The following is a 24,534-nucleotide window of genomic DNA, read 5'->3' as shown; positions in this document are numbered from 1 at the left end:
ACTTGTCTTTCTGTTGGCTGGATCATAACTGTTGTGAGGATTTTGTACGGATGTGGACTCGATTTATCCATACTGTTGTGAGGAGTGCACACTAATGCAAAATTGATTATCAGCATCAAGATCAGATATTCCCCATTTCACTGCATGCGGCTGAGAATTCCATTCTGTTTAGCTGAGTTTCCGAATATTTAAACTCCTTGCTGATTCTTCGGGTCCAGTGTCAGTTGACGAGCAACTTTAATAAGGGGAAAATATGCTAACACCGAGGGCCCAAAAAGAAAGAAGCAAAGAAACAACTCAACTAAACAAAGGCACACAAAACACTCAATTCACACACAAACAATGTGACATATTACTGCTAGTCACACAATATGCATGCCTACCTAAGCACACAAATCTCGCGGGAACTCCGGTTCTACGATCTAACATGCTATGACAGTGTGCACGAGGACGAATAAATGTGCGGAAGGATTCGTGTAAACAAGGCTACACCAAGTGCTAGCTATCAAGGTAACAACCTTGACTAGCTGGGAGGCGAGGACGTACTTGGTAACCATGTAGAGGGACATGAATGTCGCAACCACATTATTATCAAGCAGATGGAAAAGATCCGTAGTCGTCCAAGAAATAGGATAGCGGGAAAAACTGAGTCGGTTGACATTGCCCTTTCTTGATGACTAAGATCATTAAGGGTTGCCAACACGACAAGATAAAAAGAACGATCCAGGGTAGCAACATGTCTACCACCGAAAACATAGGTGAGGATGAAAGAAGGATATCGGTGCGATACCTGAGCACCATTTCTGCAAACAGTGTCGGGATCACTTGGCATCACTCTGCGAGGACAGAAATAACACCAAACACCGAAGAACAGGAAAGAAAAGAAACTAAAAGAAATGCAGGGGCTGAGCTGTAGTGGATCCGAACTAATGCCAGCTACAGTCACCAGATAAACCGTTAGTAACAAAATAATAAGTCTATATGCATGCTATGCAACAAACAAATGCAGCAACCAAATGCAACAAACAAGACAGACTCTATACTACCGATTTCTACAGCTCGCGCTAACTAGTGCGTTCTACAGCCAGGCCTGCTCTGATACCGAGCCTGTGGCACCCCGGCTGAGAGAAACTGGAACGCCCCGTATTCTAGCCCAGAGATCGAGGAGAAGTCTCTGGAATACGACACTGCTTGACATAGAACAAATTAGCTCTTATTACAAGAATAGTAATACAAGGGTCTGATGTTATAGAGAAGCACATCAGCACGACGACACTACGTATCCGATACTACACTTGCTCTATGCTAGCAGCGGAATACTTCTAGCAACGGAACAACGACGAAGGCGGCGAACTCCACTCCGTAGGGACTTTGGCTGGGACATGATCTAGCTCGCATGCACGGAAACCTCGACAAGCAATCAATCAAACATGGCATCACCTGCAATCTGGCATGACACGCTAGGTCAGTACATTGAATGTACTTGCAAGCTCACAACAACCAAAAGCATCAAGGCAAGAAAATAACCTAGAATTAACAAGGTTAATTAAATTAATAGCTACCATGATGAAGCAAATACTAATCATGATATGAACTACTAGAATAGTGATAAACCACCATCGCAGATCTCAAGAACCACATGAACCATCTCACACTTGGCTATCCGGCCAAGTAATATACCATCTCGATCACCTTGTGATCCAAAACATCCACGTGATCACCACGTGATCACCCACAAACTGAATGATCATCCTCGAGATCATACCAACATCATCATCAACATCCTGCCAAACTGTTACAGCTCACAATATCAACATATACATAACCTATAAGTCATTCCGTCATGTGAGTGTTGATCGAACAGTGTGACCTATTACGAACTTGTGCCCGTGATCGAGGATGCGACTATCGATAGATTAAACACACACACACACACACACACTTTGCAGAGGTAGCGCATTTTACCCACACCACGGACCCCATGGTCTCGTGCACCCACTCGGGGGGACCAACAGCGTTCCGACTAAACCGACCTACTGCCATGACACTCTCTCATCCACTCTGACCAACACCCCTTTAGGGTTCAGTCCTGGGTGGCCCCATGCCTACCAAAGGAATCAACGACCACCGTCATGGCAAAGCACACACCGTCCCAAACGGGGACAAGAGATCTCAATACCAACTATGGGCACACAAGGTTATGTCTGCTTACCAGACAAGGGTAACGCACGCCCATAACCTTCCCTCGTTGGAGGCACCGGCGAGAGGCATGACAATAGACCGCATTAGGGCCTTCCCATAAAAGGCAAATGTGGTTGCACTGGAAAAATCCCGGTTCGGTGGCACCTGACCAACTTAATGACGGAATTTATCCCCAACATACAACAATGATAACTGATACTCCGCTATCATCTATCAACCTGTAATCCAAGTCATAGCAATATCCAACAAATGATCCAAATCATACAATCGACATATCAAAATACTCAGAGGATAGCATAACACTTCTATCATGATGAATCCAAGAATGATAATACTACTACTCAAATCTCAAGAACTAGCTATCCAACTATGATCCACATGCAAGCATCATCTCCAACATCATACTCCAAAACATAATATCAACTAGCATCATGATGAAAATAATACTAGCCACTAATAATCTGAAGGAAATATGTCATCCACATAATCATCAAAATATAAGCCCTAGAACTCCAAGCAATATCATGTCAATAGCAAGATCAAAACAATACTCCGAGAAATGCCATGAACAAATCATACATAGCTAATGCAAATTTTAACCAACTTCAAATAATTTAAACCATTTCACTGCATCGCAATCATGCAAATGGAGGGTCTGTCTTGCCTGGGGTAGATGAAATCACCAGGAAAAAGTGCGAGAAGCTCGTGGAAAGAATCACCGAAAACTGTTCTCTCTCGGAGGGGGCTGATTTAGTGCAAGGGAAAAATGGCCATTTTTAGAATGTTAACACACGGTGAAAATGATGCCAACAGAACGGGCTCGACGAAATGAAGAAGTGGGCTTTGGAATCACCTCATTTGGAGTTAGGATCAAAAAGTTATGAAGTGTTTTCTGCTAGGGACCTATCAGTAATGAAAATATTTTCAAACAGGGCCTGGACAGAAAAATAAAAGCGTATTAGAAGGAAATACATTTCCTAGAAATGAAAACGCATTTACATCTAAAGTAACACAAAAATACGCTTTCTGGAAACTGAAGACATAATCCGGAGGATTACGCCTCCACTTATCCACGTCAGCGTCCCTGGGATCCGTGCGTGGAGTGGATGACGAGTGGGGTCGCGGGGCCCATGGCCAGCTGGCAGGGAGGGGTTCGTCTCCTTCTTCCCCACGCTCGCGCTTGCACCTGGCCGAGGCAGAGCCGGCCCCTGGCAGAGGTGGCCGACCTACCCACGTGCTCAGGGCGACGAGGCCAACCCGTTCCATGGTAGCGCGTGTTAGCAGCAAGCCATGCCCATGATGTGTGTTGCGAGGGTGTGTGCGTGTGTGCGCTCGAGGCGCGTCAGACTCGAGTGTGTGTGTGCATGCCTGTAGGTGTGCGTGCGTGCGTGTGGTGCACGGTGGTTCTATTAGAGACCAGGTCCAGAGGAGCGAGGCGATCGGGAGGGCTCGGTGCGTCGCGGGCGCGCGCGGAGGACGCGGCCAGAGCGAGCTAGGTCGTGGGCGTGAGCAGGCAGGGGCATGGAGAGCATGTCCATCGTGTGCCTGGGTATAAAACCCGTGTGTTTATATTTGTAATGGAGTGGCTCGAGTTCGTGCTCAAGGGAAATACACAGGAGCCGTACGTGCGACGGAGGTGTTTGTGCGCCTAGAAAATCTCTGTGTTTGTTCTCTACCCCTCCGACCTTGTCTCCGGTGATCGCCGAGGAGTAGTGGTTCCGTTCCTACAACATCATTTGGTATCAGAGCCTCGCGGCTCGGAGCTGTGGCGCGGCGAGTCCACGGTGAGCACAGAAGCGGCTGCGGCTATGGATCATTGTGACGCCATTCGTGCGGTGGATGCAGAGGTGCGGCGACGACACACAGTGGCGGGGCGACATGGAGGTGCGGCGCTGCGGGTGAGGTCGCAGCGGTGCAGGGTAATAAGACGCGGCGGCGAGCCGGGCGCGACCGGTGCATGTTATGGTGCGCACTGGACGCGTTGGGCGCGTCGGGACCGCGGGCGCGCGTACGGGCATGCGGATCACGGAGGAGAACATGTCCAGTGGAGCGCAGGGCGGCCGCGTCGATCACGTGTGCGTGAGCCGGGGCGTGCAGGGCGTGGCTCAGCGAGGAGAAGACCGTGCTCCTGGGCATGCTGGATCGGCCGCGTTGATCGCGTTGGTGCGTGATCAAGGCCGCGAGCTGTGGGCGTGTGGAGCACGGGGTCGATCGCCGAGGAGGTGACCGCGTCGCCACACTGGAGACGGCCATGTCGTTCGCGTCCGAGCGCGACGGGTGTGCCGGCCGGGGAGTGCGCAGCATGGGCTTGAGCTGAGGGCTTGTTGATCATGGCGGAGTGCTACATCAAGCATCGAGGAGGCCATAGGAGCGGCCATGGCACGACGTCGACGACGAGCTTGACATGTGCAAGGTCATGGCTTGGGGCGTGAATGTTAGCAGCAAGCGATGCCCATGATGTGTGTTACGAGGGTGTGTGCGTGTGTGCGCTCGGGGCGCGTCGGGTCCGGCCGTGGCAGACTCGGCTGCGTGTATGCATGCCCGTAGGTTTGTGTGCGTGCGTGTGGTGCATGGTGTTTCTGTTAGAGACCAGGTCCAGGGGAGCTAGGCGATCGGGAGGGCTCGGTGCGTCGCGTGCGTTGCGGCGCGCGTGGAGGACGCGACCAAAGCGAGCTAGGTCATGGGTGCGAGCAGGCAGGGGCGTGGAGAGCGTGTCCATCGTGTGCCTGGGTATGAAACCCGTGTGTTGGTCTTCGTAATGGAGTGGCTTGAGTTCGTGCTCAAGGGAAATACACAGGAGCCGTTCATGCGGTGGAGGTGTTTGTGCGCCTGGAAAATCTCTGTGTTCATTCTCTACCCCTCCGACCTTGTCTCCGGTGATCGCCGGCGAGTAGTGGTTCCGTTCCTGCAACAACAGAGCGGTCACCGGGAAGCTCGGGAACGACGGCGGTGAGGGCTGCGACGGCTGGCAGCTCGGCCAGAGTTGGGATTGAGGCCAAGGTCGAGCCACCGTTGAATTGAGAGAAGGGAGAGGTGTGCTGGTGAGTGGGTGGAGCTTGAGTGGTGGAATGGAGGAGGGAGGGAGCTTGGCTTGGCCGAATTTGAGAAGATGGCCGCTGCGGCCATGACGGTGATGGCGAGGCAGAGGAGCTCCTCGAGCTCGGGCAAAGGACTACGTGGGGCTCTAGGAGGTGGTGGAGGCCAATGGCTAAGAGAAACAGGGGCGGGTGGCTTATATAGCCGAGGGAAGGGGTGTGCCGCGCTGTCGTCGCCGCGGACGCGTGTGCACGCACGCGAGCTCGATGGTAGGCAACGGGGTAGGAACAGGGGAGGCTAATGGAGAGGTAGACGATGCCACAGTCACGAGGAGGAAGCGGCCGAGCGCATTCAATGCCATGTCGGCTGCTATTCTCTCCTGGCCGTTCGGTGGCGAGCACCGGTGAGGAAGCGGACGAAGGGGGAGAGGGGTCCAGGGGAACGACAACGACGAGATGAAAATGCTGGACACGGTCACGCGCACAAACGCGACGAGAAGAGGAGAGGCCGAAGCGCAAACGACATCCTGGACGCACCACAGTGCAAAGAGCGCGTGCACAGGCTTGCCATCATCGTAGTCACCACGTGAACCAGGGCATTCAATGCTCACTGGCACCCAAAATGTTGTCTAGCTGATAGTCCTTCCAATATAGAGCATTTATAATGCCATGGCTTGATCCGAGGCACTATGGTTAAGTTGGAACTAAGCTCTGAAGTTTGCTGTAGCATACTTGGCTGCGTACTGGTGATCAACAGAGACCCGATTGGGTCAAATGGTGTTGTCTGGGGTGATTAGCTTAGGAAGTACTATGTTCCTGGAAGTTTTGAGGTGAAGTGGACCAAGGCTTAATATAGTTGCTTTGCAACTAACCAAAATGGTCCAGAATGAAGATCATGATGGTTCACTCACATGGAGTAACCACTTGAGCTAAAATTTGGTATATCATGATGATTTGGGCAGGTGATGATGCTGTAAAAATTTCATACCAAATGGACTTGCCAAAATGGTACTTGTTTCACAAACATCCTCACTGACCAGAAACATGCAAAAATTCTAGAGAAATATTGGCTTGATGAATTGATCCCAATGTTGGTGGGGAGATGTTATTTGGGTAGGAGAACAATCTGGTAATTGCTCAACATTAATGAAGAAATATAAAATATACTTGCTTCACACCTTGAGAATATTAACAGAATCAAAGAGTTGGTCTTGTGCTCACATAGATGATTGGATGGGGCTGAAATTTGGAGGAGTTTGATAATATGAGCACATGAAGAGCTGTGAAAAATTTCAACTCATTTAGACAACCCTAGCTAGTACTTCCTTCACAATGCCTTCTGTCTGGCAAAAACTTTGAAAAATTGCTGAGGAAGATTGGCTAGGCAAATAAAGTTGAATTTTGGCATGAGGCAATGATTTGGATGAAATATCATGCCCAAAAAGTTTGGGAGCTAATAAGTAAAGATAGGTGGCCCTTCCTTCACACAAAGCCATACTGGACAGAAATGAAGACTAATTATTGGGGAATTATTCTTGGGCTAGGACAGAGTTTGGGCATATTTGAGCAACATATGACCCAAAGAAATTATGCGAATTCATTGGGATTTTTTTGGAGTGACAGAAATATAGGTTGCTACACAACCTAGGGCACACATGGTTATTCCTTTAATAGAAAAAGGAATATTCCTAGGAAAAGAATTTTAGGGTTGGGCTAGAATGGAAATGACATGGTCTAGGGCTAGATTTGAGGATGACGAGTCACTTGGGAGAAGAAGAAATGATGATCTACCAGTTGACAAGGCCACAAAACCACTCCAAAAAAACAGAGCAAAAACCAATAAATCAAAAAGAAAAAGAAAAGGGCCAAAAACTAGGTTGTTACAAAAACTCACTAGGAAATCATGAAACTTGACATGGTGTCACTACATGGCACATATATGTTATGGTAAAATAATTGTCCAATTTGGGCCAAGCTATATTACAAGCCTCTGACAAACCGAAGCTTCTCACAACCCTCGTGGTTCCGGTAGGGAAACATACCCCTCTTGTGGGCGAAACGATAATCACTCCACCTTCTCGCCTTTAACTTTGTTTTCTACAGGCAACATAGAATAACAGGAGTGCCGTGCTGAAATTTGAAACTGTTCAGGGTTTGGTCATTATATATATTAATTATGTTTTCTAGACATTTAATGTAGTCCATAATTCAAATTTGAACTACAAGCACATGCTCCAGTGAAGCAAAATGGGTGGGAAATCGTACATGTGTCATTGGGTGCATGTTTAGGGCTCATTTAAGGAATGGGATTGAATTACAAACTTCTCGTCATCATGAAACATTGAGAATCTCGGTTATTAAATCCTAGTAAATCAAAAACTCACCCAAAAACATGAAACTTGGCATGGTTTCATGACATGGCACATATATGTCGTGGTAAAAAAATCGTCCAGTTTCAGACAAGGCGAACACATTAATAGCCAATGAAGTCCTTTTGAAACAAATAGCTGATACATTAATATCGCAAATGGTAGTATTATATGAACCGTGTATCGCCGTAACCATTTTTTTGACTGTACATAGTAGGGAAAAGCCCCACTACAATTTTTATTAATGAAATAAAAGAGCACCAGTCTTACAAGGCTTGAGATAAGCCAATAGAAAAAAGAGACTAAAGCTAAAAAAGAAAGAAGAAGAAACAAACGAGAAAGAAGAAAAAAGAAGACTAAGAAAAAGCTAAAAAACTACAAAAGGTTGTCTAGCCACGCATTGAACCAAGTGGCATGCTTCTTCTTGATCCTATATCTGAGCCAATTCAACTCCTCGAAGAAGATGTGTCTCCAATTTCGAAATGATGGTTTCACTTGTTCAAAGATCAAATTGTTTCTTGAGATCCAGATTGCCCTTGCAACCAGAATAATGATGTCCATAGAAAAGGTACCCTGAGCTTTACTCTCATATCATCCACAACCTCCAAGACTGAAGTAGGATTGTCTATGGAAGGACAAACAAAGTTCCGACATCTTTCAGCAAAAGGGCAGCCCCAAAAAAGGTGGAGGACAGTTTCCTCATGTTGGCAAGGCATGAGTGCACAATTATAAGTTTCCACATAAAAAGTTTTCCTCCTGAGAAGATTTCTGGTATTCACTGTATCATGGAGAAGCATGCAGAAGAAAATTTTGTGCTTTGGTTGGCAGGAGGAATTCCAAATCCATTGAAATTGCTGAGGTACAACTTTAATCCCAATCACCACTCTAGGCTTTTTCAGCACTAAATTTATGAGACCCCCAAATATAGGACCATGTGTCAGTGTGATTGTTGTATCCTGAGCTTCTGAGATCCTCACATATTGAAGGAAATATGCCCTAGAGGCAATAATAAAGTTATTATTTATTCCCTTATATCATGATAAATGTTTATTATTCATGCTAGAATTGTATTAACCGGAAACATAATACATGTGTGAATACATAGACAAACTTAGTGTCACTAGTATGCCTCTACTTGACTAGCTCGTTAATCAAAGATGGTTATGTTTCCTAACCATGAACAAAGTGTTGTTATTTGATTAACGAGGTCACATCATTAGTTGAATGATCTGATTGACATGACCCATTTCATTAGCTTAGCACCCGATCGTTTAGTATGTTGTTATTGCTTTCTTCATGACTTATACATGTTCCTATGACTATGAGATTATGCAACTCCCGTTTGCCGGAGGAACACTTTGGGTGCTACCAAATGTCACAACGTAACTGGGTGATTATAAAGGAGTACTACAGGTGTCTCCAAAGGTACATGTTGGGTTGGCGTATTTCGAGATTAGGATTTGTCACTCCGATTGTCGGAGAGGTATCTCTGGGCCCTCTCGGTAATGCACATCACATAAGCCTTGCAAGCATTGCAACTAATGAGTTAGTTGCGAGATGATGTATTACGGAACGAGTAAAGAGACTTGCCGGTAACGAGATTGAACTAGGTATTGGATACCGACGATTGAATCTCGGGCAAGTAACATACCAATGACAAAGGGAATAACGTATGTTGTTATGCGGTCTGACCGATAAAGATCTTCGTAGAATATTTAGGAGCCAATATGGGCATCCAGGTCCCGCTATTGGTTATTGACTGGAGATGTGTCTCAGTCATGTCTGCATTATTCTCGAACCGTAGGGTCCGCACGCTTAACGTTACGATGACAGTTATTATGAGTTTATGCATTTTGATGTACCGAAGTTAGTTTGGAGTCCCGGATGTGATCACGGACATGACGAGGAGTCTCGAAATGGTCGAGACATAAAGATTGATATATTGGAAGCCTATGTTTGGATATCGGAAGTGTTCCGGGTGAAATCGGGATTTTACCGGAGTACCGGGAGGTTACCGGAACCCCCCGGGAGCTATATGGGCCTTAGTGGGCTTTAGTGGAAAGGAGAAAGGGGCAGCCCAAGGTGGGCTGTGCGCCTCCCCCCTCCCCTAGTCCTATTAGGACAAGGAGAGATGGCCGGCCCCCTCTCTCTCTTTCCCCCCTCAAGGAGTCCTATTCCAACTAGGATTGGGGGGGGGGGAATCCTACTCCCAGAGGGAGTAGGACTCTCCTGGCGCGCCCCCCTTGGCCGGCCAGCCCCTCCCCTTGGATCCTTTATATACGGAGGCAGGGGACACCCCTAGACACACAAGTTGATCCTTGAGATCGTTCCTTAGCCGTGTGCGGTGCCCCCTGCCACCATATTCCACCTCGATCATATTGTAGCCATGCTTAGGCGAAGCCCTGCGACAGTAGAACATCAAGATCGTCACCACGCCGTCGTGCTGACGGAACTCCTCCCCGACGCTTTGCTGGATCGGAGCCCGGGGATCGTCATCGAGCTGTACGTTTGCTAAGAACTCGGAGGTGCCGGAGTAACGGTGCTTGGATCGGTCGGATCGGGAAGACGTACGACTACTTCCTCTACGTTGCGTCAACGCTTCCGCAGTCGGTCTGCGTGGGTACGTAGACAACACTCTCCCCTCTCGTTGCTATGCATCACCATGATCTTGCGTGTGCGTAGGAAATTTTTTGAAATTACTGCGTTCCCCAACACATATTACCTCAAGTTGTAAGAATAGATCATAGGCTTGCACTGAAAGTGGAAGGTGAAAGAGATGTGGCCACTACCTCTACCAAAATTTAACCATACTTGATGGTGTGCGTGCAACTGTTTGATTAGACAGGACGGGCCCGAGAAGTGCACCGTGCAGGCTCGACGGGATGCGTGCGAGCAGTCCGCCATGCAGGCTCTATGGGATGTGTGCATCCTGTCCACCTCACAGGCTCGACGGGACATGTGCGAGCAGCAAGGCTGCCCATGCTCACCGGGAGGCGAGCTCTTTGACCTCCATCCACCAGCCGCCCGCCTCACTCACAACTTCTCCATTAATGGCGAGCCGCTGTTTAACACGTGGTTAATTAAAGCACCTGGACGGAGGGTGTTTGCTTGTGATCCCATGGCAACATTTTCTTTTTTCGTGTTTTCAACTCATATTCTGGCCTAATTTAAATTGCCACATAGGGCAATAGATAATACGACGACAAATAAAATGGCAACGGATAATACGACGACAAATTTACAATGGCACAGATAATAGTTGTCTTACATATTCCGGATAATTTAAAATGCCACATGCGGCAAAGCCCGGAAGACACATGGGCAAGGGAAGAAGGAAATTGCAGACAACGATCTGGGTCGCTACTGTCTCTATTCGTCGATGGATCACCGGGTGATGACATCCTCTAGCTCATTCAATTCCTCATGACTTTGCTTGAAAGCAGCCACAGATTCCTCCACCTCTTGTTCATGCTCGATGCAGATCTTCCTGAAGTCACCCATCAGTTCCTCGACAACCGATGTCAGCATCATCTTCGAGGCACTGCTCTGCTCATGCAACATCTTCCATCCGGCGGCCTCCTCTTCCTTCTCGGCGAGCGCCTTGAGCAACTTCGCATTGTCACCCATGAGTTGCTCGACGAGGCCGGTCGCCTTATCAACCGAGGCATCACTGATCTCGACCAGGTTCATCAAGCTGTCGACCAGCTCCTGATGCTTAATGAGGTCAGCGACAATGTCATCATCGCCGGCCAAGGACATCAGCAACGCTAGCTCGCCGCGATCACTGATGCGGCGAGTGTGCTTGTGAGAGCCCTCGCGTGCCCGTGAGAGCTCATTCAAGGGCTTCGCGGCGTGCCGGGACATCTATGTTGCGGCTGCCGCTTCATAGCGGGACCTCTCTAGTGTTTCCGTGGCCTTGGTGTTTGCTGCCTGGTTATGTGTCCACCCAAAACTCCTCCTACCGATCATGGCGGTATGACTTGACAGGAAAGACCAGTTTTGTGGGTGATGAGGAGAGGAACTGTGAAGTAATTTTTGAGTGGGTGTTTTTTATAGCCCGGTGCTAAGTGTGAACACATATTAGTTTGATAGGTGTGAATAGATTTGCAATTACTTATTGCGTTGTAATTTGCAATGTGACGAGAAACAGGGTCAACATTTATTGATGGTTCTGGGCCTACAAAGCCTGTTTCTGTTGTTCTAGCTCATCGCAAACAGTTATAATTCATAAACATGCACATTGTCATGGTCATAAATCTAATGAATCACTCTCTCTAGGTGATGATCATTCACATGATGATGTTGAGGATGGATGTTATGATGAGGATGATAATAGTGACTTTGATCTTGATGAGTGAATGAGACACTTTGGTCTTATGACGAACCTTCGTGGTTACATGTACGGAGTAAAGGAATGGATTCTCTATAGTGGATGTTTTGATCATATGACCGAAAACAAGGACATGTTCCGTGAGCTTGCTAAGAACGATGGTCCATTGCAAGTATGTCACTTTTGGAGATAACTCCAAGGGTAAGGTACTTGGCCTTGGTAAGGTGGCCATTTCCAATGATAGCTCTATCCAAAATGTTATGCTCGTTGAATCTCTTGCTACAATCTCCGTTCCGTATCTAGACTAGCTGACTTCAGTTTTAATATTCTATTTACTAAAGTAGATTGCCAAGTGTTTCAAAGAGATAATCATAATATGGTCTTTATCGTATTCATAGAGGTGATTTTAAATTGTTGATTTCACTAAGAGAGCTCAACCTCGTACTTGCTTAATTGCTAAATCTTCTAAAGGTTGGTATGGCATAGAAGGTTAGTTCATGTAAGCATGCAAAATTTTATAAGCTTATTAAAGGTGATCATATCCTTGGTGTTAAAGATGTCATATTTGACAAGGATAGACTTTGTAGTGCTTGTCAAGCAGGAAAACAGGTTGGAGGAATTCATCCCGTGAAGAACATCATGACCACGAGAAGACCACTTGAGCTACTGCATATGGATCTTTTTGGTCCCAATGCCTACAAGAGCCTCGGTGGTAACTCGTTCGGTTTGGTCATTGTTGACGATTTTTCAAGATTTACGTGCGTGTTCTTTGTTGATGACAAATCGCAGGTCCAAAAGATCTTCTAGAACTTCGCTAGGAAGGTTCAAAACCAATTTGAAGTGAAGATCAAGAAGGTTCGAAGTGATAATGGAACAGATTTCAAGAACACCAATGTGGATACCTTTCTAGATGAAGAAGGGATTTCACATGAGTTCTCGGCTACCTACACACCTCAACAAAATGGAGTTGTTGAGAGGAAGAACCGGACACTTATAGAGATGGCAAGAACAAAGTTTGATGAATACGAGATGCCAAGACACTTTTGGGCAGAAGCGGTTGAGACTGGCTGTCATGCTACGAATTGACTATATCTTCACAAACTTCTCAGCAAGATGGCATACGAGCTTCTCACCGGAAACAAACCCCAAGTTGGATACTGTCGAGTATTTGGCTCAAAGTGTTACATCCTTAATAAGCATAGTCGCTCGAAATTTTCTCCTAAACTTATGAAGGTTTCTTAATTGATTATGGCTCAAACTCTCACACTTACCTATCTACAACAATTTCACCCGAAAGGTTGAAGAGACGGTAGGTGTGAAGTTTGATGAATCTAACAGCTCGCAAGTAGATGTAGCGACCCGACCTCAAACCGTCAAGTCTCTGTGCTTCAGTGTCATCCCTGGATCGGTAATGCTGACACACACAGTACTCGAAGCATTTATAACAGAGTAGCAATCACACAATTATTACATCGAATGTCTCAAAAGAGAACTTATTACAATAAATATGGCTTAAGGCCATCTAAAACGATAACAGCGGAAGACTTGGAAGATAAAGTGAGCCCATCAACTCCAACGACATAGCTGAGTGCATGACAAACGACCTATCGCGTTTTACTCCTCGTCTGAAAAGTCTGCAACATAATACGTTGCAGCCCGAAAATGGGCCAGCACATGGAATATGTTGGCAATGTAACACAGTAGAGCAATGAATAGATAAATGCTATCACTACATGCATATATGGCTGGTGGAGGCTCTATGGTTATATGGTTTTTGCGAGAAGCCAATTTTTCCCTACAATAAAGGAATATATTTTATTTAACTATCATGGTAGTTGAAACATTGAGAATGGTACACCCATCTCAATCCCAATTAAAAGTAATTATCACCCCAACAAATTAAATTAGAGTCATGAGATATAGTCGGATAATCCAAGTACTAGATACTCAAGATGTACATAACGGGGGACACGGCTAACCCAGATTAGTTTGTACACTCTGCATAGGTTTGTGCACTTTTCCCCACAAGACTTGATCTCCTCCGTTGTATTTCTCGCACTGCACGGTGTTTGAGAAACGGATGACCGAGACACAGTCTTTCAGAAGCATTAACTCTTTACTCCGGGTGGATAGTTACACCAACTTTCCCTCTACATCTGCTAGCCCACCACTGAAAGAGGTCACACAACATACTCAACTATGCCAGAGCCCATAATGGCTTGTGGCTGCACACAAAAGTTTCTATCATGAATAATCTTTTGATCCCTTTGATCCTGGGTGGCGGACCGTAGGAGGATCACACGGTATATCCCCGGGATCTCCTAGGACAACACTGGTATATCCCTAGGTGCCCAAAACAAGCAATCCACCTAGATGTGTATTAAAGTTGCCACCTTAAGTTGAACCATTAATTTACAATCTCACATCTTGTCATGGATACACTCAAACCCAATCCACATCTACGAGCATAGCATAGCAATATAAGCATAATGTAGAAGTAACTCCCATGGTTTGATATTAAAACAGGGCAATAGGTTCTACCTCATCATCTACTTCCCAATACCCACAAGTTGATCACATCCTAATCATGCAATGTTTGGGGATTGGAACTAATGCATAAAACTGGGTATGAAATAAGTATGATCAATGTGTTATTTGCCTTGCTGATGATCCGCAAAACCTAGAGACTCGTAGTAGCACGCTTCGCACTCCGGGTGTTCTATCACAAACAAACAATATCATACATAAGAAATCAAGTAAAGATGCACGGGTAAATCTCAAATAAGAAGATCTAACCAGGAAGTTCAACTGAAGAACTCCGGTTCGCAAAAAGAATCAAATCAAACGGAGCAACAAAACACAAATTGCGAAAGAAACAAGATCCGATTACTAATCTGGACTAAAGTCAAATTTTACAGTACCAAAATCTTGTTCAAGTTGGTTAAACAGAAAGAGGGCTTCGAGACGAAGATCTAGGCGCTTGAATCGCCTGATTCCGATAAACGAGCAAAAATATAAACTAAAACGAAAATTAGGGCAGAAATCGCGATTAGAAATAATCATGGAAAACCCTGGAAAAAAAACTGACGAACAGGCTAACGAACGAACGTTCGCTGTCTGTGAAAAACGGTTGAACGACATTCGTTAAAACGACCATACGGACGAATGTCCGCTACTTAACTAAACCACAGAAAACTAGAATAAAACCGATCTAAAGAAAAAAAATCCGATCTTAGGGTTTCTAATAAAAAACCGACCGGTCAACGGTCAACGGCGGCGGCTCGGCGAAGTCCGGCGATGGCAGCGGCGGCTCCGGCAAGGCGGCGGCAGCGCGGCTAGGGTTAGGGCGGGACGTGGGCATGGGGCGGGCTGGGGCGGCCTCGACAGCTTATAAGGCCGGCCGGGGGAAGGAGTCCGGGTCGAAACCGGCCCGCTAGGTCGGTTGCCTTTTTTTTAAAATAAGTCCAGACGGAGAAAAACAAAGAAAAAAAATACTAAACATACTCCAAAAATCCCGAAATAAATTTTCCCCATCCTATAAAAATATGCCGGACAAGGTGAACATTTATTTGGGCCTATAAAGAAATTTTGAAAAACTCGTATTTTTCCTAATTCGAATAAAATTGCAATAAAATCCAAATAAAAATCATTTATTTGATTTCAATATTTTTCCTCCAATATTCATTTATTTTCAAGAAGTCATATTATCTCCTCTCATATATTTTAATTTCAAAATATTTTCAGAGAGAAAAATCATTAAAACCAAAATGATCCTTATTTCAATATTTGATAGAAATTCAAATATGAAAATCATGAAGTCCCCAACTCTCTCCGCGGGTCCTTGAGTTTCTTAGGATTTCGAGGATCGTGTAATGAAAATGAAATAAAATATGATATGCATGAATGAGCTTTGTATAACATTCCAAATTGAAAATTTGGGATGTTACAAACCTACCCCTCTTAAGATGAATCTCGCCCTCGAGATTCAGATTGGCTAGAAAATAGGTGCGGGTGGTCTTTGCGTAGATCATCCTCTCGTTCCCAGGTGGCTTCATCCTCGGTATGGTGGCTCTACTGAACTTTGCAAAACTTGATAACCTTACTGCGGGTAACTCGGCTAGCAAAGTCGAGAATCTTGACAGGTTTCTCCTCATATATCAAATCGCCATCCAATTCTATTTCTTCCAGAGGAACTGTATACATCATAGGAATATCGGCCATCTCTGCATGACACCTCTTCAACTGAGAAATGTGAAACACATCATGAACTCCCGACAGTCCTTCGGGTAGTTCCAACTTGTAAGCAACCTCTCCCAAGCGTTCCAAAACACGGTACAGTCCCACAAATCTCGGGGCTAACTTTCCCTTAACTCCAAAATGCTTAACTCCTCGAAGTCGTGACACTCTCAGATACGCCCTGTCTCCGATTTCATAGACTACCTCCTTGCATTTTGAGTCTGCATAACTCTTATGTCTAGACTGAGCTACCTTTAGTCTATCTCGAATCAGTTCAACTTTCTCTTCGGACTCCTTAATCAAATCCGGTCCAAACAACTGGTGGTCTCCAACTTCATCCCACATCAATGGTGTTCTGCACATTCTTCCATACAGGGCCTCGAACGGTGCCATGTTCAAACTGGCCTGGTATCTATTATTGTACAAGAATTCTGCGTAAGGCAAATTATCATCCCAACTAGATCCATAGTCTAATGCACAAGATCTCAACATGTCCTCCCGAATCTGATTCACTCTCTCTGTCTGTCCATTTGTCTGCGGGTGAAAAGATGTACTGAACTCCAACGTGGTTCCCAAAGTCTGATGCAGCTGGTGCCAAAACTTTGAAGTAAATTGTGTTCCTCTATCTGATACAATGGTCCTCGAAACTCCATGCAGACATATGATCCTGGTCATATATATATTGGCCAACTTCGCACTTGTATAAGTGGTTTTCACTGGGATAAAGTGAGCTACTTTGGTCAAGCGATCCACTACTACCCAGATTGAATCATATCCCGATCGGGTCCTGGGAAATCTGGTGATAAAGTCTATGCCAAGCTTATCCCACTTCCAGTAAGGTATCGTCAGAGGCTGCAGTAACCTTGCGGGCTTCTGATGTTCTGCCTTCACTCTCTGACATACATCACATACGGCTACATACTCGGCAATATCCTTCTTCATACCAGTCCACTAGAAACGCTCCTTCAGATCCAAATACATCTTGGTGTTTCCGGGGTGTATCGAGTATGGTGAATCATGAGCTTCCTGTAATATCAACTTTCTGAGCTCCGCGCTATTGGGCACATATATACGGTCTTCAAACCACAAGCTGTCGTGCTCATCCTCACAAAAACCTTTGGCTTTGCCTTCACTCATCTTCTCCTATATTTTGGCAATTTCTTTGTCATCCTTCTGAGCTGCTAGAATCTTTTCCAACAATGTCTCTGAACCTCCAATGCTGCAAAAAAACCTTTAGGAACTATCTCCAAACGTAGCTCCCTAAGATCTTCTACCAACTCCTTTGGCATTCCTCTGCTTACGAGGGTGTTGATGTAAGTCTTCCGGCTCAAAGCGTCTGCTACGACATTTGCCTTGCCTGGATGATAGTGCAACTTCATATCATAATCCTTTATGAGCTCCAACCATCTCCTCTGCCCGAGGTTCAACTCCTTCTGAGTAAAAATGTACTTCAAACTCTTGTGATCCGTGTACACATCACAGTGATTTCCAATAAGAAAATGTCTCCAGGTCTTGAGTGCATGCACTACAGCTGCTAACTCCAAATCATGTGTGGCATAATTCAATTTGTGCGGTTTAAGTTGTCGTGAGGCATACGAAACAACCCTTCCGTCTTGCATAAGTACTCCTCCAAGTCCTAAGCGAGAGGTGTCGCAATACACTTGGGGCTGTAGTCAAACGTTTCTTCAACTCCTGGAAACTTGCTTCACATTCTTCAGTCCAATGGAACTTGCTGTCCTTCTTCAACAATGCCATCATGGTCTTTGCAATCATAGAAAAATTCTCAATAAATCTCCGATAGTATCCCGCGAGTCCAAGAAAACTATGGATCTCTCTAACTGAGGTGGGTGCCAACCACTCAGTGACTGATTTAACCTTGGTAGGGTCCACTGCTATACCTTCTCCTGATATAATATGTCCAAGAAATCCAACTTCCTTCAATCAAAACTCACATTTGCTGAACTTGGCATATAACTGATGTTCCCTGAGCTTCTCGAGAACTAACCGCAAATGCTCCTTATGTTCCTCTTCATTCTTTGAGTATACTAAAATATCATCAATGAACACCACGACAAACTTATCCAAGAACTCCATGAACACCTTGTTCATCATACTCATGAAATAGCCAGGGCCGTTAGTCAATCCAAATGACATAACCGTATACTCATATAGCCCATACCTTGTGGTGAACACTGTTTTGGGTATATCTTTTTCCCTAATCTTCAACTGGTGGTAACCTGATCGCAGGTCAATCTTCGAAAACACCTTTGCTCCTTGCAGCTGGTCAAACAAATCATTGATTATCGGCAGTGGGTACTTATTCTTGATCTTTACTTCATTCAATGCCCGATAATCAACAACCATTCTTAGGGACTTATCCTTCTTCTCAACCAACAGCACTGGGGCTCCCCATGGTGATGAGCTCCGTCGAATGTAACCTTTCTCCAATAACTCCTTAATCTGTTTCTTGATCTCCTCCAGATCATTTGCGGGCATCCGGTATGGTCTCTTTGATATTGGCCCGGTGCCTGGCAACGACTCTATCAAGAACTCTATGTCTCGATCTGGCGGCATGCCTAGTAACTCCTCTGGAAATACATCCGGGTAATCCTTCATGAGAGGCACTTCCTCCTGAACAACTCCCGTGAGAGAATGTACTTGGGTTCTCCTTGGAGAATGCCTGGATACATACTTGATCCTTTTTCCCTCCAGGGTGGTGAGAAAAACCGACATCGATAGCCAATCCATTCCTAGTATCACATCCAATCCTTGTGACTCCAAAATTATCAAGTCTGAGGGGGAAACATGGCTTCCAATGGTCAATGGCATCTGTCGGCATCCTGGGAATGGGGGTCCCCAGACTTTCCTGCCTGCGGCCCGCTGCGTGGCTAAGCCAGCAGGCCGTACAGCCCATCTTCATTAGCAAGGCATCCAAGACCTTCGCGAGGGGCCAAGCCTCGCGAGGAGGACGACACGAGACCTCCTCTGGAGCGGCCTGGTCAAGCAGGCTTACGAGGAGCGGAGATATCAAGGCGAGGCGAACCTCACGAGGCTCTCGTGACGTGAGCCATGATGATCGACACCAGGCGGGCACCAGCACGCGCAGCGTCCTTGTTTCCTCTTTGGTGCTAAGGAAACTAGCGCAGGCGAGAAGTACCAATGCATTAGGAAAAGGTTGCCATTTTGGTGGAAGAAGACCAAGACCAGAAGGACGACAAGACGGAGGTCATTGTGGAACCCAAGACATCGTCACCACCAGAGCCTTTCGTAGGCGCAGACCACCTTTTGTCAGGATAGCTTGTACTAGTTGTCAAGTAGGGCTAGCCACCACCATAGAAAAGGGGGCGAGAAGACGTCATCTTAGATCGCTCTCTTACCCACACAAGTTAGCCACGCACAAGAACACCTCAACCTCAGGAGGTTGTTCTTCCCCTTGTATTGTTCATCATCAGCCCAAGAGGCAATCCACCACCACCACACTGGAGTAGGGTGTTACACCACAATGGTGGCCTGAACCAGTATAAATCCTGTGTCATTCTGTGTTGCGAGTTCGTCGAGTTTGTCCGTGAGATCTTAGCGAGCTAGGGCGTAGATCGGTGGGAGGAAAAGACTACGCGCGCACCCTAGTGTTTGAACCTTAAGGGTTTGCCGGAACCCCACATCCAACATTTGGCGCGCAAGGTAGGGGTGCGCCGTTGCTTTCCTTCTGTTAGTTCGTCGCACCACTGTCTCCATGGCGGACGCTCGCTGCGCTCGAGCTGAGCGGCAGGCTGCTCTCACCGCCCACGTTGCTCAGACAGCTCCCATCGGCGGGCCACCACGTCGTTCTCCGTCCCCCGCCGCCAATGCTACCACCGGCCCGATGGGGAACGAGCAGCAAGCATCTTCGCTGCATCCTTCGGTGCGGCAGGATGGCCGCACCACCACTCCATCGCTGGCCCCAGCCGGTTCTTCATCTCACGCACACCGCGCTCCCATGGAGGCGTGTGCCACACTCCTCGCCACAAACAAGCTCCTGCGCTACCGCCCAGTCGACGAACTCTACGAGGAGTGGCTCGACCGCATCGCCAAGCTCGTCCGTGGCGCAGGGGGCTCCCCGGCGCCGTCCCTCTCTCGGCCTCACCCTCAGACAGCCCCGGGCGACGAGGCCCGAGGTGCGCCTCCACCACCCCAGCCCAAAGACGGCGCCTTGGCACCAAGGCGCGCGGCCCCGCGATGCGATCCGCCACGACCGGTGCCCGCGCGCGAAGAGAGAAGCTGCCAAGAAATCCCACAGCCGCGAGAAGCTGCACCCGCGCTTCCCGCGCCGCCTCATCAAGACCGTGCGCCGCTTGCAGTGGAGCCGCGCGGACCTCGATACGACCAAGCTCCACCTCCGAGGTGGGCCCCAGTAACTACGGCCGGCTGCCGCGCCTTCACCCCCGAGCTCCGCAGCGTCGCATGGCCACGCAAGTTCAAACCGAATCTACCTCCTTGCTACGACGGCACCGCCGACCCCGCAAAGTTCCTGCAGCTCTACGAGCTGAGCATCAAAGCAGCCAACGGCGACGAGCAAGTCATGTCAAACTAGTTTCCCATGGCTCTCAAGGATGGGGCCCGCACCTGGCTCCTGAACTTGCAGCATGGCTTGATCTCCTCCTAGGGCGAGATGCGTGACCGCTTCATCGCCAACTTACAGGGCACTCGCGACCGCCGGCCGGCCACGACCGATCTACACCGCATCAAGCAACAACCAGGGGAGACCCTCCAGAAGTACATCCAGCGCTTCAACAATACCCGCCTCAAGATCCCCAAGGTCACGGATGAGGCCATCATCTCTACGTTCTCTGACGGCGTCCGTGATGTCAAGATGAAGGAAGAGCTCACCATCCATGAGGAGCTCTGCACGTCTCATGAGCTGTTCAACCTGGCGACCAAGTGTGCAAGAGCTGAGGACGGGCGCCTTTCCCTCCTTGAGCTGCCAGTCGCAGGCATAGAGCAGAAGAAAGCCAAGGCCAAGGACGTGAAGCGCAAGGGAGCGGTAGTGCTAGCCGCGGAGCCCGACACCAAACAGGGCAGAGATCAGCCTGAGTCATTGCTACCTCTTTTAGCACTGCATTGGTTTTCCCCAAAGAGGAAGGGATGATGCAGCAAAGTAGCGTAAGTATCTCCCTCAGTTTTTGAGAAGCAAGGTATCAATCAAGTAGGAGGCTACATGCGAGTCCCTCGCACCTGCACAAAACAAATAAATCCTCGCAACCAACGCAAATAGGGGTTGTCAATCGCTATAGGGCCACTTACGAGAGTGAGATCTGATAGATATGATAAGATAACATTTTTAGTATTTTTATGATAAAGATGCAAAGTAAAATAAAGGAAAAGTAAATGGCAAAGTAAATAACTAAGTAGTAGGAGATTAATATGATAAAGATAGACCCGGGGGCCATAGGTTTCACTAGTGGCTTCTCTTGAGAGCATAAGTATTCTACGGTGGGTGAACAAATTAATGTTGAGCAATTGACAGAATTGAGCATAGTTATGAGAATATCTAGGTATGATCATGTATATAGGCATCACGTCCGAGACAAGTAGACCGACTCCTGCCTGCATCTACTACTATTACTCCACTCATCGACCGCTATCCAGCATGCATCTAGAGTATTAAGTAAAAAACAGAGTAACGCCTTAAGCAAGATGACATGATGTAGAGGGATAGACTCATGCAATATAAAGAAAACCCCATCTTGTTATCCTCGATGGCAACAATACAATACGTGCCTTGCTGCCTTTACTGTCACCGGGAAAGGACACCGCAAGATTGAACCCAAAGCTAAGCACTTCTCCCATTGCAAGAAAGATCAATCTAGTAGGCCAAACCAAACTGATAATTCGAAGAGACTTGCAAAGATAACCAATCATACATAAAAGAATTCAGAGAAGATTCAAATATTATTCATAGATAGACCTGATCATAAACCCACAATTCATCGGTCTCAACAAACACACCACAAAAAGAAGATTACATCGAATAGATCTCCACAAGAGAGGGGGAGAACATTGTATTGAGATCCAAAAAGAGAGAAGAAGCCATCTAGCTACTAACTATGAACCCGTAGGTCTGAAGTAAACTACTCACATTTCATCGGAGAGGCTATGGTGTTGATGTAGAATCCCTCCGTGATCGATGCTCCCTCCGGCGGAGCTCCGGAATAGGCCCCAAGATGGGATCTTGTGGCTACAGAAAGTTACGGCGGTGGAATTAGGGTTTTGGCTCCTCTTCTGATCATTTGGGGGTACGTGGATATATATAGGAGGAAGAAGTACGTCAGTGGAGCAACAGGGGGCCCACGAGGGTGGAGGGCGTGCCTAGGGGGGGGGGGGCAGGCGCGCCCCCTACCTCGTGGCCTCCTGTTAGTTGGCTTGACGTAGGGTCCAAGTCTCGTGAGATGTATTCGGTGAGAAAATCACGTTCCCGAAGGTTTCATTCCGTTTGGACTCCGTTTGATATTCCTTTTCTTCGAAACCCTAAAACAGGCAAAAAACATCAATTCTGGGCTGGGCCTCCGGTTAATAGGTTAGTCCCAAAAATAATATAAAAGTGGATAATAAAGCCCACTAATGTCCAAAACAGTAGATAATATATCATGGAGCAATCAAAAATTATAGATACGTTGGAGACGTATCAAGCATCCCCAAGCTTAATTCCTGCTCGTCCTCGAGTAGGTAAATGATAAAAACAGAAATTTTGATGCGGAGTGCTACTTGGCATAATTTTAATGTAATTCTTCTTAATTGTGGTATGAATATTCAGATCTGAAAGATTCAAGACAAAAGTTTATATTGACATGGAAAATAATAATACTTCAAGCATACTAACAAAGCAATTATGTCTTCTCAAAATAACATGGCTAAAGAAAGTTATCCCTACAAAATCATATAGTCTGGTATGCTCTATCTTCACCACACAAAATATTTAAATCATGCACAACCCCTATGACAAGCCAAGCAATTGTTTCATACTTTTGACATTCTCAAAACTTTTTCAATTTTCACGCAATACATGAGCGTGAGCCATGGATATAGCACTATAGGTGGAATAGAGTGGTGGTTGTGGAGAAGACAAAAAGGAGAATATAGTCTCACATCAACTAGGCGTATCAACGGGCTATGGAGATGCCCATCAATAGATATCAATGTCAGTGAGTAGGGATTGCCATGCAATGGATGCACTAGAGCTATAAGTATATGAAAGCTCAAAAAGAAACAAAGTGGGTCTGCATCCAACTTGCTTGCTCATGAAGACCTAGGGCAATTTGAGGAAGCCCATCATTGGAATATACAAGCCAAGTTCTATAATGAAAAATTCCCACTAGTATATGAAAGTGATAACATGAGAGACTCTCTACTATGAAGATCATGGTGCTACTTTGAAGCACAAGTGCGGTAAAAGGATAGTAACATTGTCCCTTCTCTCTTTTTCTCTCATTTTTTTATTTATGGCCTCTTTTCTTTTTATTTTTTTTATTTTTCGTCCGGAGTCTCATCCCGACTTGTGGGGGAATCATAGTCTCCATCATCCTTTCTCACTTGGGACAATTCTCTAATAATGATGATCATCACACTTTTGTTTTTATTACAACTCAACAATTACAACTAGATACTTAGAACAAAATATGACTCTATTTGAATGCCTCCGACGGTGTACCGGGATATGCAGTGATGCATGAGTGACAAGTATGAAAGAATTATGAATGGTGGCTTTGCCACAAATACAATGTCAACTACATGATCATGCTAAGCAATATGACAATGATGGAGTGTGTCATAAACGGAATGGTGGAAAGTTGCATGGCTATATATCTCGGAATGGCTATGGAAATGCCATAATAGGTAGGTATGGTGGCTGTTTTGAGGAAGGTATATGTTGCGTGTATGATACCGGCGAAAGGTGAGTGGTATTAGAGAGGCTAGCAAAGGTGGAAGGGTGAGAGTGCGTATAATCCATTATGACTCAACATTAGTCATAAAGAACACATATACTTATTGCAAAAATCTACAAGTTATCAAAACAAAGTATTATGCGCATGCTCCTAGGGGGATAGATTGGTAGGAAAAGACCATCGCTCGTGCCCGACCGCCACTCATAAGGAAGACAATCAATAAATAAATCATGCTCCGACTTCATCACATAACGGTTCACCATACGTGCATGCTACGGGAATCACAAGCTTCAACACAAGTATTTCTCAAATTCACAACTATTCAACTAGCATGACTTTAATATCACCATCTCCATATCTCAAAACAATTATCAAGTATCAAACTTCTCATAGTATTCAACACACTCATAAGAGAGTTTTATTATTAATCTTGCATACCAAGC

Source organism: Triticum urartu, chromosome 5 (genome assembly GCF_003073215.2).
Source record: "Triticum urartu cultivar G1812 chromosome 5, Tu2.1, whole genome shotgun sequence".
Taxonomy (NCBI): domain Eukaryota; kingdom Viridiplantae; phylum Streptophyta; class Magnoliopsida; order Poales; family Poaceae; genus Triticum; species Triticum urartu.
This window is presented reverse-complemented; position numbering follows the sequence as displayed.